This window comes from Abramis brama, assembly GCF_963993115.1.
Source record: "Abramis brama genome assembly, chromosome: 11".
NCBI lineage: Eukaryota > Metazoa > Chordata > Actinopteri > Cypriniformes > Leuciscidae > Abramis > Abramis brama.
Window position 1 is genome coordinate 30,119,247 of NC_139973.1, and position 18,122 is coordinate 30,137,368.

Consider the following 18,122-nt stretch of genomic DNA (forward strand, 5'->3'; position numbering starts at 1 on the left):
ATCACCACACATTTTTCAGAGACGCGATGTGCCTCTGTGGTCCGTGGCACAGCGCATCCAGGCATGGTATGGAAATGGTTGCCACCTCGGGAATACAGTAATTAAAATGCAGAAAACATTCCGCAACTCTTTACAAGGATCTCTGAAATATTTAATCTTTTAAATCATGTAGTATTTTTAATTATTCTAAATATTATTATTATGTATACTATTATAATACTATTTTTATGAGCTCAGACATTAACACAACAGAAATGTTTTTTTTTTGTTTTTTGTTTTTTATTTATTTATTTTTATTACAACATTATACTTTCGAGTATACATTGAAGTAGTGTGCGAAGTCCTGAAATATTTATCAGGACAACAGCTTACCACGCCCCGCTGGAGGGGTTGTCATCATGACGCCGTAAACAGCTGTATAGAATTATAGAATGCCACATTGAATCAGAAGTAGCGTCATGGAGAAGTTATGCATATGCCACCGGAGAGATGTCTAATTACACCAAAATATTTATAAATATACATATATTTTTAAACATATGCATGGGTGAATTGTACGCCATAAGTTCTGTAACAAGCATGTAGAAAGTAGTTAGGATGTATTTCATTTTGCCTAGGCTTTAAGTTCATTTTACCAAATATTAAGATGTTAAAGTTCATAGACCTTTAGCGCATTCAAATGTATTGAGTTAAAATTAAAACGTGATATCGATATCGCATTACCGAATTCAGGAGTGTTTAATAGCTTCAATAGTTATCAAGCACCAGCTGATTTTAAGTTTTTCTTCAAACAAAAGTAATTTTCTGATAAATCATTGTACACATACATGTGTTTTGTTGTATGCACAGATTTTGAGGGTCGCTTATAGAAAGATGTGTCCTTGTCTTTGCTTCGCGGTATTTTTAAAAACATAGTTAGATCTACATAGATGTTTTACATGATAAGATATGTCAGAGAACCTTGTGCGGCATTCTATATCCGCATAAAGGGTTAAAATGTAAAATATACATTTTAGCGCTATTTAAAAACTAGGACGGTATAATAATATAATGTAAATGTCTCACGTGAAAATGATGGTTTAAACCATAATTTTATCAAATCAAGTCAATTCATGTGAACACTGTCGTATGAACAAAGAGAAGACCTAGAGTTCACTAACATTACAGCTAACTGTAGGAAACAGATATCCGGGGGAAAGTGTAAAGAAAACGCCATACAAAACATTGAAATCACACCCGACAATACGATAAGTGTTACGCTAGTGATGTTAAAAATTGTTAAACAATTTCAAAACAGGGTGTTTCAGAAGAAATGCAAAAATGCCTAAAAACAAAGGTGTCCAAAATGTTATGTGCTAATACTTGGTCTTGTTTCAGAGTTGGTATGCTCCAGTGAAAACTGTGTGAACTTTAATGAGGCCGACAACCAGGGACGTCGTTAGGCCTATTTTAGGGGGGCTGAAGCTACCCCAAAATGTTCCTAAGCCCCCCTAAATGATAATAAGAACAACAATAACAATTCGATTTATCAATAACCGTATATTTAAATTGAATTGAACATATTTAGATGCAACAAATTATATATATCTACAAAAACTTTCTCAGCTACAATAGCTACAAAAAATAGCCGAAAAGTCGGAAGTTGGACAGTACAAAGAGTCGTGCTGCCAACTCTCACGCATTCACCGTGAGACACACGCAATTGACACTTTTCACACGCTCTCACGCCACACATCCATTTTCTCACGCACAGAAAAATCGCGAAGCAAAGAGGACACGGAGACCGACAGACTAGACAGAGCAGGTTACTTATGATATAAAAAAAATCTCAGCTCTCAGATTCTGTCACTTTTATTACGAAATTCTAACAATAAATACCGCTTTGGCGCTTGTAAATGTTACATGAACTAGCGCACGTGAACCGATCATCTCTACTAGTAAAAAAACACGAACACTGTTGAAAGATACAGTAGTAGGCTACAACTAACCGAAATGTATATTCCTCATACATAATATTGATCAATTAGTGTTTTTTATCAGCGTGAAGAGGTCAGTAACATAGCTGGAGAACAATTATGTCACATTTACCTCAGGAAAGCCATTTAATGAACATAATAGGCTATTGCACGTAGTTGGCAAGAATTTTTTTTTGCTAAATAGGTGTTCTATATTACATATTTATTATATTTTATATCATTAAATAAAGTTGTTATTATAATAAAAAAAGCATTATATTTAATTTGAGTTATTTTTAACCTTAAATAATACTACCAGCTGATAAGGCTCTCTGCATCTCTGTGAGTTGTTTTATTCTTGAGAAAAATTAACGCCTATCTTGAGTAGCCTACCTAATATTTATCCAAATGAGTCAATATTAAATCAAATCACAATAATTGAATTGAAATAATAAAAAGGCGTAGCTTACCAGAAATTGTACCATGCACCATAAAATTTACAATAATTTTACACTTATGCTATACTAAAGCCTGAAATGGGCACTTTTTGTGACAGCAACCCTATCATTTTTGATCAAAGATGTGGCTTAACTTCAGAATTTGAACTAAAATCAGTATTCTTATGATTGCTCTGAACATTTCTGACTAAGTTCAACAAACATTAAATTACTTATTCATAAACTTAAAAAAATAATTAATAAAAATGTAGGTGTGACGGGGTTGAGACTATACAGGGTTGAAGATGGTAACGGGGTTGAAGAGACAAATATACAGCTTAACATATACATAGTTGTTTTTTTACTCAAATTCACTGTAAGATTTTCTATAAACGCAAGTTACAAATACCCTGGGGGCTAAGCCCCCCCTGTCTTCCAATCCTAGTGACGTCCCTGCCGACAACTAATAGCGCTGTTAAACATGCGGTACAATAAATGTTCAATATTAGAATCCTGCTCTAATGCGACTAATTCTAACCAACTCTAATTGTTTCACATATAACTGTTGATTGTTAGATGATTTATCTAGCAATTGAAATTGACGATAGGTTAAAATATTTTTATTTTTATATGTTAAATATTCCTTTCCCTCCTTTCACGTAAAAATACCACGTATCAACTGTAATTCATTAGCTTAACCATGTTGTTTAGTGACACACACAAAATAACTGTGTAATAATAACAAAATAAGTGTAATAGTTAGATGAGTTTGAATACTCATCTTTCACGTCAATGTTTCGTAGACATAGCAGAAAGATGTTCTAAAATAAATATGATTTGTTTAGTCTTAAACACTCTCATACTAGAAGGACCGTCATTTAATTCTCTTTATGCAATATTTGTTCATGTTTTTCATACATTCCTATATGCACATGTTCGACCACGCTCTGTGACTATACACTTTTTGCAAAAACTGTACAAAAACAAGATGTAAACAGCGTAATATGTAAAATGTCAATTCAAACGCTAAACCTGATCACTATAGTGGCTTTTCTTTATTTGTTTTAAATGGCTCATGATGATGCATTTACTTTTAACTTTTAGGTTGACCTCTAGAATTTAGGTTTTACCAAAGTGTTGAACTTTGTTTAACAGCCTCGAGCTTGGATGAATATGCCTCTCTCAGTGCAATAGTCAGATGTGATTCTGTTGTAATAGTTTAAGTGTAAAACAGCATGCACTTTGTGTAATTCGTAGATAGAGGGAAAGTTGCACTAAATGAAGTTTCAATTTAGTCAGACAGAAAGACTATCACTTAAATTCTTAATTGTCATTTATTTCTATAGACAGCTCTCAAAGAAACGTCTTTACCTAAAACACATACAGTCCAACATACAACATGTAAAACAGCGTTGTGCTATCTGAACAAGATGACTAAATCTAGTGGAGTACTAAAACCATCATTTGGAAACTTTTGTGTATTTATTATAAACGGCTCTTTTCTTAGTGATTTGGTCTTTTGAATCTTACATGGATTGTAGCCTAAGGACATGTGTGATTCCTGTATAAAGATTATGTTTTAAAGTTAGTCCATAGGGTGTGTAAAAATACACCCAAAGAATTAAGCACAACTATTTACACACATACTAAGTAGGAGAATATCTATATTATAGATTGTGAAAATTCCATTATCTGTTTATTTGGGGTCAGAGAACATCCTTAGCTCATACATCTCTTTAATAGTGCAGCAGATTAATGCCATATTTCAAGAGAATCGTTCAAATTGGTATAAAAGCATGACATTTGGCACAGATATTCTCTAAGGGTCGCTTTTTGGGAAAAAGGCGTTGGCCACCCAAAAATTCAAAATGGCGGCCATTTTTTCAAGATGGCCGCTATTTCTGTCAAATTCTCATTATGTCAATTGATCAAACAGTGATGTAGGCATAACATTTTGTGAAAATACTCTCTTCAGAATGTTTTTTTGGAAAACGGTGCTTGTCCCTCAAAAATTCAAGATGGCTACCATTTTTCAAGATGGCCGCCATTTCTCTTGAATCCTTACATCTTTTTTTTTTCAAATGGTGATGCTATCATGAAATACAAATATTCTTCAAGGAACATTATCATGGAAAAATGTGTGTGCCGCTCAAATTCAAGATGGCGACCATTTTCAAGATGGCCACCATTTCTGTCAGAGCTCAATTTAATGTGTTAAGGAAGGTTTTGTTTAATAGAGTGAACGTCATTACACAACCATGGCACACTGGTGACTTCACTGCTGTGGAACTCAGCATGGGGTTCAGTGTCAGCTGATCTAGTTTTACTTACACTGTAGTTCTTGACTAGTAGTAATAGTATAGCTAAGTTTAGTGTCCCAAATGCTGCCTAACAGCCCCTCATCAATTAGCTAGTAATAGACGTCACAGTCACAGTTAGATAGCCGCATTTGAATTGACAAGTTGTGCCAGCGCGGGAGAGCCGAGCCAAGGGTAAGCGGGGCAATATATGACTTGTTCATGTATGCTTACCTGGAAGGTGTACAGATCACACGGGACTTAAATGGCACTGGATGAATGATCGGGCTAGGTGTAGGTGACCCGTACCTAGTTGTATCCCACATAGATATCCATATAAAGGCTAGATGTCTTAAGGCGGAGTCACTTCCGGCATCACCAGGGGCCATCTTACCACAGGGAAGCTGTGCATTAAGGTGAGTGATCAGCACGCACACAAATCCTCTTATCTCGCTGAAATCTTGACGGATTTACAAACGGTTTGGTTTCTTACAAACGTTATTAAAGTGGCTATAATTCTTTCATATGGAAGTCCATTGTTATAATTATTCATAGTATCATAACTTGATACTATGCAGTATCATAACTACATCTCTGACGTTTATAACAAACCAAACCGTTTGAAAATCGGTAGAAAATTGAGCAAGTTATGGTTATTTAAAAGTACATGCACCATGTTACGAGGGAGCGAGCACCCTGTGGTAAGAAGGCCGCCGTGTGCGGACGTCGACCTCCATTGGCCAGCAGCGCGCACGAGACATCTAGCCTTTATTATATGATATCTATGGTATCCCATACCTGAATGTGTACTATGTCTATGATTGAGGTGGTAAAAGGATAACCCCTCGGCCTTAATCAGACAACAAACCCCATGTCAGCCAAGAGGCCAACTGATTGGATGAAATAGAAAAATGTCCAGGGTGCTCAAGGAGTTCAAAAAAGTTTTTTAGAAGGTGCTCTTTGGGGTCGGGAATTCAGTGAAATATAGTAGAAGAAAATCCAAGGCACTCTTCTTTTAGAAATTAATAAAAAGCCTTTATTTGACTGGCTATTTCATGTTAGAAAATTTTAAAAGACATATGGGGAAAAAAACAACCCACGCGTAGCGGCACAAACAGCCTTCTTCAGGGTATGTTTTACAATCAAACACTTTCCTCTTTTATAGGTGCTAATTAGAAACACCTGAATGACAAATTACATGCACATACAGAGAAGATCCACTAGGAGGTTGCATTACAAATTACATCAAAGAGAAAAAAGAAGAAGAAGAAAAAAAAAAAAAAGAAAAAAAAAAAAAAAAAAAAAACACATATGTGCATACATACACATACTCATATACACATTAGAAAAAAAAGAAGAAAAAAAACCATATGTACATACATACACATACTCATATACACATTAGAAAAAAAAAAAGAAAAAAAAAACATATGTACATACATACACATACTCATATACACACACAAAAAAAAAACATCACAAAAAAGGACTAAAATCTATTTCTTCATTCAACCCAGGGTATACTGTGGCCTGTAACTCATATATATAGAATGTTTCTCTCTGTAAAAGTAATTTTAAACGGTCACCACCCCGAATACTCTTTTCGATCGTTTCTAAACCCTCAACCATTAGGCCTTCTGGATTACTATTGTGCACATTTAGGAAATGTTTTGCCATGGGGTAATCTAAATTAGCTTTTCTAATGGCATTCTTATGCTCTGATACTCTGTCTTTGAGACATCTCTTGGTCCGGCCAACATAAAAGCATCCACATTTGCATGATAACCTGTATACCACAAACGTGGTATTGCAATTAATGAATGTCTTTATGTTGTACCTCTTATCAGTCTTGAAATTACAGAAGTCTTTACATTCTTTAATACTAGAGCAATGGTTACAAAACCCACATTTGTAAGTACCTTTTAACTGTCTTTTAAGCCAAGTGGTCTGTTTTTTGGCAGGAAGATGACTAGATACTAGCCTATCTCGCAGAGTTGGAGCCCTCTTGAAGCTAATTTTTGGAGATGCAGAAAACACTTCTCTGAGAACAGGATCACTCTTAATGGGATTCCAATTTGAGTGTATGATCCTTTTTATGGGATTAGCCAAAGAGCTATATTCTGTCACAAAATAGGCCTGATTTTGTAAACAGGGTCGTTTTATCTTCTTCTGGAATAGCTCTGGTCTAGGAATACACTGGGCTTTCTTATAAGCATTTTGTACAATTTCTGTGTGATAGCCCCTTTCTAAAAATCGGTTCGACAGGACTTTAGCTTGCACTTCATATTCATTATCAGTGTCACAAATACGTCTAAGGCGTTGGAACTGGCCAAAAGGTATATTGTTTTTTAGCCAATTTGGATGGAAACTATCTGCTTTTAACATCGTGTTCCTATCTGTTGTTTTACGATATACAGTAGTATGGAGTTTCTTATCTTTGCCAATAGAAATGGTTAGATCTAAAAAGTTAATACTAGTTTTGGAATGTTCCATACACAATTTTATATTCCTATCATTATTGTTCAAGTGATCATAAAATTGTAACAATTCATCATAAGAACCACCCCAGATCATAAGAATATCATCAATGTACCTCCCCCACCATTTTATCTTGTCACTGTATCTGTTTAAATAGACCAAATCCCTCTCCCACAGACCTAAAAAAAGGTTAGCATAGTTGGGGGCAAAACATGCACCCATCGCAGTGCCCCGAACCTGAATATGTAGTAGGTCCTGGAAAAGGAAAACATTATTTTTAAGTGTCCATTCAGTGAGCTGAACGATGAATTCGGAGGGAGGCAAAGAGTCTGAAGGTCTATTCACCAGGAAATGTTGTAAAGCTTTTAGTCCATCATTGTGAGCAATATTTGTGTACAGAGATTCCACATCAAATGTGACTAAAAAACAATTGTCTGTAACTCTCATATCGCTTAAGACCTTCAACACATGAGTGGTATCCTGTATATAGGAAGGAAGTTGTTGAGCCAATGGCTTAATGTGAAAGTCTATGAATTGCGAAGCTGGCTCTGTGAGAGAACCATTGGACGATATGATGGGCCTGCCTGGAGGAGATTCAAGAGACTTGTGGATCTTTGGGAGCATATAGAAGGTGGGTATTCTAGGATGTTGACATAGGAGGAAATCATGCTCCTGTTTTGAAATCCACCCAGTATCCTTCGCTGTGAGCAACAGAGCTTTTAATTTATCTCGTATGTTGTCTATCGGATTGAACCGCAGCCGTTGATAGTAGTCTTGATTGTTAAGTTGTCGTAAGGCTTCTTCAACATATTTGTCTCTGTCCATTATTACAACTGCTCCTCCTTTATCAGCCGGTTTTATAATTATAGATTCATTCTTTGTCAGATGATCTATTGCAAGTTTCTGGGATTTGGTCAAATTTTCCCTACTTGTTTGATTTGATGATAGAAATAATCTTTCAATGTCATAATCCACCTTTTTTGTAAAAGCAGTCAAAGTCGCATTCGAAATTGGAGGCATGAAGTATGATTTTGGTCTAAAGGAAGATCTTTGTGCTGTGCAGTCATTTCTCTGATTATATTGATGATACCAAACTTTAAGGTGGAGACTTCGATAGAATCTAAATAGATCCACCTTGGTATTAAACACATTAGTGTGGTAAGTGGGAGAAAAAGAGAGTCCTTTGGACAACACACTCACATGGTCAGAGGTAAGAGATGTTTTTGATAGGTTGATTACCGTCTGTTCTTGTTCCGGTCCCTGAGAGTCCATGGTTGTTGTCTTTGTCCTTGACCGTTTTCTGCCTCTCCTTGTTTTCTTCTTTTTATGTTGGGTTTTATACGTTTGGGTCTTTCGTCCAAAAAATCAGACATGGTAGAAGCAGCTGGTGAAGACATATTGGAGATCGAAGTGGATTCTTCATCGCTCGTAGTAAAATTGAAGGACACAGATCTCTGTCTTTGTCTATCTCTGTGATTAGGTCTAGTCCACTTGTACACTCTGTCATCTTTATAGTCGTTTTCATCTCTCTTAAATTTCTTGATCTTTTGTTGTCTGACCCAATCTGCAAGTTTCTCGAGGTCCTGTTTCAATTTATTTTCAAATGGCAGTTTTGTGTCATCATTACTCATGCCGGAGATTTGTACTTTTATCTCATTGATTTTTTCTTGCACCACTTCTTTTTCTTTCTTACTATGTTCAATGATTAGCAGAATCAGATCTAATGAGCATTTATTCAAAATGGCTTCCCATTTTGATCTGAAATCAGTATCTTCTATGCCAAACGAGGGAAACTTTTTTATTCTAAGTCCTCTTGGAATGCGGCCCTCACGCCAGTAATCAGACAGATTGACGATACTCCAATGAAGCTTAATCTCTTTTTCTGCCATTCTTTTGAGTTCAAAATATTTTTTACTCACATCTGGCTCAGCTCCTGGAGAATTTGTTGTGTCATCGAGTAAAGACTGAGTTACAATGATGTTGTTGGCTTGCTCATTCGAATATGAGAATGCTGCGTTGTATCTTCCATTCTCCATCTTGAGCTAATAATACGACTCCACCATGCCCACTGGATATGAGCAGAGCAACTCCAGAAAAAGCACGTCCCTAGTGCTTAATAATTGGAAAGAGAAAAATGTCCAGGGTGCTCAAGGAGTTCAAAAAAGTTTTTTAGAAGGTGCTCTTTGGGGTCGGGAATTCAGTGAAATATAGTAGAAGAAAATCCAAGGCACTCTTCTTTTAGAAATTAATAAAAAGCCTTTATTTGACTGGCTATTTCATGTTAGAAAATTTTAAAAGACATATGGGGAAAAAAACAACCCACGCGTAGCGGCACAAACAGCCTTCTTCAGGGTATGTTTTACAATCAAACACTTTCCTCTTTTATAGGTGCTAATTAGAAACACCTGAATGACAAATTACATGCACATACAGAGAAGATCCACTAGGAGGTTGCATTACAAATTACATCAAAGAGAAAAAAGAAGAAGAAGAAGAAAAGAAAAAAAAAGAAGAAAAAAAAAAAAAACCTTTTAAAATTTTCTAACATGAAATAGCCAGTCAAATAAAGGCTTTTTATTAATTTCTAAAAGAAGAGTGCCTTGGATTTTCTTCTACTATATTTGATTGGATGAAATGTTGTCTTTGTCAGACAGACACAAAGGAACCCCTCCAATCACCACCTACCCATCATGTTTCTCAACATGATGGCTATAAAATGATTGCCACCAACATTCCACTCTTTCACAAGATGAACAAAATGCCAATGACCCTGGACCTGGAACGACTGGATGAAGGTGGGGGTATAGAAGCTACTTTGAGAAGGAACCAAGCGAAGTATCACCACAATTGTTGACTTCGGTTCAACAACACAAAGTTACTTCGTGCCCAGAAGCAACAATCCAATGCTCAATGTAGTGAGACAGATGAAGGCCAAACAAAGCATCGCAGAACCATGATGCAGAAAAGTCTAGATGATCAGGTTTGCTTTCTTTGTGATAACATATCTCCTGAATCTGACCTACGTCAGGTAATGACACTGCAACTGAATGACAGACTACATGAATGTGCACAAACACGGAATGATGCTAAATTATTGTTTCAACTAAGTGGTGCTGATGCCATTGCACAGGAGCTGAAATACCATCATTTGTGTCTCATTCATCTTTACAACAGATAGAAACTCCACCTCAGAAGGCTTGAGAAAGAGTCACAGAGTGAAACGATTCAACCAGCCATCTTTCCTATGGCTCTTTCTGAACTGGTCGCCTATATTGTTGAAACCAGTCTCAATTCTGATGGTCCTTCCGCCTTACGTCTCGCAGATACAGTGGGGAGAACAAGTATTTGATACACTGCTGATTTTGCAGGTTTTCCCACTTACAAAGCATGTAAAAGTCTGTCATTTTTATCATAGGTGCTCTTCAACTGTGAGTGACGGAATCTAAAACAAAAATCCAGAAAATCACATTGTATGATTTTTAAGTAATTAATTTGCATTTTATTGCAAGACATAAGTAATTGATACATCAGAAAAGCAGAAATTAATATTTGGTACAGAAACCTTTGTTTGCAATTACAGAGATCATACGTTTCCTGTAGTTCTTGACCAGGTTTGCACACACTGCAGCAGGGATTTTGGCACACTCCTCCATAGGTTTCGGGGCTGTCACTGGGCAATACGGACTTTCAGCTCCCTCCAAAGATTTTCTATTGGGTTCAGGTCTGGAGACTGGCTAGGCCACTCCAGGACCTTGAGATGCTTCTTACAAAGCCACTCCTTAGTTGCCCTGGCTGTGTTTCGGGTCGTTGTCATGCTGGAAGACCCAGCCACGACCCATCTTCAATGCTCTTACTGAGGGAAGGAGGTTGTTGGCCAAGATCTGGCGATACATGGTCCCATCCATCCTCCTCTCAATGCGGTGCAGTCGTCCTGTACCCTTTGCAGAAAAGCATGCCCAAAGAATGATGTTTCCACCTCCATGCTTCACGGTTGGGATGGTGTTCTTGGGGTTGTACTCATCCTTCTTCTTCCTCCAAACACGGCGAGTGGAGTTTAGACCAAAAAGCTCTATTTTTGTCTCATCAGACCACATGACCTTCTCCCATTCCTCCTCTGGATCATCCAGATGGTCATTGGCAAACTTCAGACGGGCCTGGACATGCGCTGGCTTGAGCAGAGGGACATTGCGTGCGCTGCAGGATTTTAATCCATGACGGCGTAGTGTGTTACTAATGGTTTTCTTTGAGACTGTGGTCCCAGCTCTCTTCAGGTCATTGACCAGGTCCTGCCGTGTAGTTCTGGGCTGATCCCTCACCTTCCTCATGATCATTGATGCCCCACGAGGTGAGATCTTGCTTGGTGCCCCAGACCGAGGGAGATTGACCGTCATCTTGAACTTCTTCCATTTTTTAATAATTGCGCCAACAGTTGTTGCCTTCTCACCAAGCTGCTTGCCTATTGTCCTGTAGCCCATCCCAGCCTTGTGCAGGTCTACAATTTTATCCCTTATGTCCTTACACAGCTCTCTGGTCTTGGCCATTGTGGAAAGGTTGGAGTCTGTTTTATACAGGTAACAAGTTCAAACAGGTGGAGTTAATACAGGTAATGAGTGGAGAACAGGAGGGCTTCTTAAAGAAAAACTAACAGGTCTGTGAGAGCCGGATTTCTTACTGGTTGGTAGGTGATCAAATACTTATGTCATGCAATAAAATTCAAATTAATTCTTTAAAAATCATACAATGTGATTTTCTGGATTTTTGTTTTAGATTCCGTCTCTCACAGTTGAAATGTACCTATGATAAAAATTACAGACCTCTACATGCTTTGTAAGTAGGAAAACCTTCAAAATCAGCAGTGTATCAAATACTTGTTCTCCCCACTGTATGTGCAACCTGTACCAGCAGCGTATCCTTTTTTTAACAGTAGCACTTCCTCTCTGTGGACTACACCTTGCTGTGGTGGAGAGGCTTGTGTGCTCCAATGAACCTGAGACCTATGCCGGCGGGGATTTTATATCCCTGGCAAGTTTAACTAAGCTGGACAGGTCAAAGGAGAGGAGGCAGACAAAGCAGACATTATGACTATTTGACAGAAATGGTGGCCATCTTGAAAATGGTGGCCATCCTGAATTTTTGAGTGGCACATACCTTTTTCCAAAAGAGTGTTCCTTGAAGAGTATTTCTGCCTAATTTTATGCTTGCATCACCATTTGAACACTTGAAATAATTAATATTCGACAGGAACAGTGGCCATCTTTAAAAATGGCGGCCATCTTGAATTTTTGAGGGACAAGCATCTTTTTCTATTAACTTTTATATTAACTTTCATCTTTTTCTATGTCCTTTAGAGAGTATTTGTATCAAATTTTATGCTTGGATCACTGTTTGAATAATTGATATAATAAGCATTTTGAAAAATGGCCAAAGTGATACCAAAGTGAACGATTTTTTTACTAATCTGCTGCACTATAATTTTGTGCTGGATGTTGAAGTGTTGGTTAAAAGATAAAGGTATTAGTTAATAACAAACAGACAAAAAACTTTAAATCATCATGAAGCCATAATATTAATATATAAAATATGGTATAATTACAGTTTAAAAATGAATTCCATAATATTTTATTTTAGTAAAGGTATGCCTGGATCACCCAACACAACGTTGTGCGTTGTGAGTGAGACCTCGCAAAGATTACACCAATATTAGATTTCTCGAACATTGCGTGGTTGCACTATGCCTGAAACTTAGTCATCAACATGCATTTATGTAGGACTGTCATCTGTTATCATGGTTTAGTTGTAGGGGTGTGACGAGATCTCGCGAGATTAAAACGCAACGAGATTTCTCGTCGAGGTGAAACTTTAGGCTTGTTTGAGATGAGCAAAATCTGCGCAGAACCGATCACCGGTGATCAGCGCGAGATGCATGCCGGTTAGAAATGTGTCCGACTGCGGTCCGCCTTGCTCTGATGTCATGCTGACGTATGTCAAAAATCTCTCGCGATCGCAAGGCAGACGTGTCGGATTCTGCAGTCGAGCGCAGTTGCTCTCCACCGACTGCGCTGATCAAAAGCATGATGGGAAACGACTTGCTGACGACACAGCTTAATGTTCATTGGTTTAAAGAACTGTGATGTAGGCTATTGTTCTCTTTTAAAATGTTTGATTTTAAAACTCTAATATCATGTTTTATGTGTATATGTTATGTGTGAATATTCCCAAACTATCTGACAGTGCGATCTCTTTGGGTTATGCAATTTAATTTTTATTAAAAAAAAATAAAAAAAATAAAAAACACATATGTCTGTATTAAATAAAAAAAATATTGATAAACATGTATTTGGAATGGAATTAAATAACAAGTACTTTGGGTGTCTTGTTCATTTTATTTATTTTCATATAAAAGCAACAGAACTTGAATTACATCCAGTTTATTAGCAACACTGTGCACGAGCGTGAATCCCGCGATATCCATTTGATCTCGCAGGTGTCAGATCCACTACGAGAAGAGAGAACTGTCCGGCTTGCCTGCGCTTTTTTCACTCCTCCTCTCACTGCAGCCGCCTACTCTCGCATACATTTCAGGCGAGGCAAGGCGCATCTCAAACAAGCCTATTGTCTCGTGAGTTGTTGTGATGTCAGCGTGATGGAGCGTGAGGGTGAAATTAGTATTGAAGATGCCCCTGCCACTTTTAAATCATTTGTGTGCCGGGCCAATCACACACACACTCCGCGCACACACACACTTACTGTCCCTCGCTCACTCACTAACTCGCGCGCACACACACACACGCTCACTCGCGCGCGCACACACGCACACACGCACACTCACTGTTGCTCGCACTCTCACTCACTCGCGCACACTCACTCTCGCTCACACTAAACCCGTCGTGGAGGACCGTTAAAATTAAACATGCTAGTCTTTCTGTCGTGATGTCCTGAAGCATCGCAGACGCGTAGGTTGTCGCCCACTATAGACACACTATACGAAATGAAACGATCGAATCTTGCGTCCCGACGCCCGTTGTCCTTTACGAATCTCCACGAAACGGATCGTGCCAAAATCGTGCTAAAATACTGTAATCTGAACCAGGCAGGTAATAAACATTTGACCTATCGTGCAAAGAACCTATTAAAGCACTAAGACATGGGAACAGTATAGCTAACATTCACATATCACAAGTAATATCGACATCGCAATATTAAACAATGTTATCGCACATCGCAGCTTTTCCTCATATCGTGCAGCCCTAGTTACTGCCCAAAGGTCTCAACTGCTGCCAGAAATCGTCGACATGCTTATATTCTTGAAAAAGAACATGACCATAATCTTAATCTGTTCTGTTCTGTTCTTTATCTCTTTTTCATGCTTGAAGAAAAAAAAAAATTCTGTTTGAACTTGTAGTTTTGAGAGAGCAGTAGGCTACTTTGATTATGGATACACACTTACTGTTTGCATTTAAAGTGTTATTTCAGTTATTTATATTAATTTTATTTATACTGTTTTATTTTTTTTTTATGTTCGATTTGTGGAAAGGATTTAGATTTCTCATGTGAAATCGTACAGGGGAGAAGCCAGATGGTAGAGTTTATAGCAAAACATTTTGCAGTGTTTGCATGTCCTTTACTGCATAGAATTCATTAAAATAGAAGTAAAATAACATTCATTACAAGTTGATTTCAAAATGCACCTAAATTGTTTTGCATTTTGTGATTTTCAGTTGAATAAAATACTATTTTCCATTCATACATTTCATCATTGAGGATTTCTTAAAAATTGTGTAAAAATCTCGTCTTGTCTCGTTCTCGTGAACCCAATCTCGTGTCTCGTCTCGTCTCGTGGAGTAAGCGTCTCGTCACACCTGTCATACTTGTCATACTTGTCGTCCTGTCATACTTTTCTGTAAATGACTGAACATTGATTTTTCAATGTTTTAACATTTTTAAAATGTTGTTTTAGATGTTTTGATATTGACACATTTTGATATATTTAAGAAAATACAATTTAAACTTTTTCATTGACATTTTAAAGTTTTTAATGTGCAACTAATGTGTTTTACAAATGTGTGAGAACACTAAAGATAGGCTATGTGTATTTTAACTTTATACAACGTTTTATATTATTAAATAAATAATTTATTATATCATTTAATTTATAATATTTCCCTGGTTCTGTTCACGCCCATAAGGGGAGGAGCAAGCGTGGGAAACATCCCACGTCAAAAAGGGGGCGGAGCAATCGTGGGAAAAATCCCCTGCTGGAAAGGGGGCGGGGCAAGCGTGGGAATATTCCCACGGTCAAAAAGGGGGCGGGGCTTAAGGGCTTCATTCTCTTCATTCCCTTCATTCTCTCTCTCCAGTCTCACGGCAGTTCGTGAAATGGTCACGTAATTTAATCTATTGATTCGTGACACGGACACGTTTATTTCGTTATTTTCGTAATATCAGCACGTTTTTTAAACTAATGTATTTCAATGGGAAGCATCTTTCGTGATCACAGCACGATTCTTTATGCCTGTCGGGCTGCAGCAGCGAAGCTGTTTAATCAACATTTATTCACGAGATCTTATCTTATCAAGGTTTATGTATTTTTTTTAATGTTATTATTTCAATCTTATTGCCAGGGAAGCTGGATTGCTTTGCTGTTTATTGATTTTTTTTTAAATTATATTTTATCAGTAGGAAATCGCGCTGAAGAAGTCTCGTTCCGAACACATCGCGATATTTGGCATCAGTTCACGTGTGTCAGATGTTGGTAAGTAGTAAATACGCTGTCCTAATAATGTGTGATATAATGTATTTTCTGTTTGTCGATATTAATCAGATTAGCTCACGTTCAGTCACTGCATTATATCTGTCATCTCCACGGAGGCTTTGCGTTTCATTGCTTTCTAGTTCAAAACAGGGTGATTAAACACTGTCTGTCACGTGACGTGCTATAGGCCTAGACCTTCAATCAGTTAATCATATTCATATCAGATTTAAAGTAGTACAATTAGTTCCAAAGTTGTATTTGTAGTAGAAGCACAGTAAAAACAACACTTACCATGCTTTTACCACAGTAACATTAGTTTTACTGTGATAAGTGTAGTAAAAAGACAGTAATCACAAAACTTACCATGCTTTTACAGTACCACACTATTGGTAGTTTTAATGTGATACCTATTGTAAATGCACAGTAACCACAACACTTACCATGCTTTTACCACAGTAACCCTAGTTTTACTGTGATAGGTGTGGTAAAAGGATAGTAACCACAAAACTTACCATGCTTTAAACCACAGTAACCTAGTTTTACTGTGATTGGTGTAGTAAAGGACAGTAATCACAAAACTTACCATGCTTACCTCAGTATTGGTAGTTTTAAAGTGATATTTGTTGTAAATGCATATTAACCACAACACTTGCCATGCTTTTAATGCTTTATAATGTAACATCCAATATTTGTAAGGTAAATCAGTACTTTTCCCATTAAATAATCCTATATATTATACATAATGATATTTTCTTTTCTCTTTATTCAGCTGAAAAGACCAAAAGGACCTTTCGGACTCAGTCAGCCCATTATTGTTTGAGGACAAGTAAACGGAGGAGACTGAAAGCTGCAAAGGCAAATATTCGCAATGGTATGTATGTGTTGGTTTTAACCCTTAATCAAACATTTTATCAAGCATTTGTTGTTTCTTAAACCTTTTCTCACAAAACCCATAGCCCAATCAGTACGAACATAGTCTGAAAATCACAAGATTAATAATTCACAAGATTTAACAAGTTGTCAAATTCGTACGATACTCGTACATATTTGTATACTCGTACATAATCCTGCATCTTTTATTCCTAGTGCTGTCATTGGCTACTGCCTCAATTCCTGTACATATTTATCGTGATATTTGTAAATCAGTTTCGTCCCTTCTTGGAAAGTAGTCGGATGTCCCACACACTGTCAGAAAGTTGATATTAATTGCACTGTATTTATTACAATTATTACAAATTTGTCCCCGTCTGCTTATGTTCCAGTGATACATGATGTCTCTCCACACCTCATAATCTACCTCTGTTTGCAAGAGTGGAAAAGCTTATCTGACTTGTCACATGACATCAGATACTCGATTATTTTGTCATAATCAGATCAGTTACACTGCTGATAACTGTCCCGTTTGCATGTAAATCATTTTCATATGATTATTGCTTGCTATTAAATACATACTTTTATTCATAGAAATGCCCACATATCAGTGAACTTATTACATAAAAATGCTTTTAACATTTAATTATGCAACACTCTTTACAGAAAAATATCCCACAGTTATGGATAAACTCACAACATCATCATCAAGTCCTGTGCTGGGCACATTGGGCAACAAGTGTCCTCCAACGTATTCAATATGTGGCCAAGTTCTCCACATCTTCCCATGGGACACTGACATTCTTCAGGTCTTCGTGAAACATCTGTCTCCGTGTCTTCCTTGGTCTTCCCTGTCTCCTGCATCCTCCTGGTGGTGTCCACTTCATCACTGTGTTTGGGTGTTGTTGTTTGGGGATGTGTAGGATGTGTCCAGCGAGGTGCACCCTTAGCTCTGTCACAGTTTCTGAAAGTCTTCATGTGGAGTCCCACTCCTCCTCAGGATCTCTTTGATATATGCAGAATATTGAAAATAGTGATTTATCTTTTTCCATATTGTTAAAGCATTTTGTTTTCTCTTTCAGCTTCATAAACTGTACTTGATGTCTGCCTAATGCCTTTATCAAAAAAGTTTCAGTGCTCATCAGGTGTTTTGCTAAAGGACATATTCATTGCATGGTTACAATAAAAGTGACCAGTAATCACAAGGATATAGAATGAAAGTTGAGAATGTAAAATGTTGTGCTTACGTTTTTGCCTATTTGTTCTTTAAAGCAAAGAAACAAATGTATTTTCACATAACAAAGTTGAATCTCATCTCTTGGTTTGTAAAATA

The 18,122-nt window shown here is 37.2% G+C and overlaps 1 long non-coding RNA gene across 1 annotated transcript; it reads left to right on the forward strand.

Annotated features, from left to right (window-relative positions):
• The first annotated feature begins 15,820 nt into the window (after nucleotides 1-15,820).
• Nucleotides 15,821-17,804, forward strand: LOC311092297. The gene is made up of 3 exons (XR_014608228.1): nucleotides 15,821-15,919; nucleotides 16,689-16,790; nucleotides 17,456-17,804. It is a non-coding gene; the product is annotated as an uncharacterized lncRNA (long non-coding RNA).
• The last annotated feature ends 318 nt before the right edge of the window (nucleotides 17,805-18,122 follow it).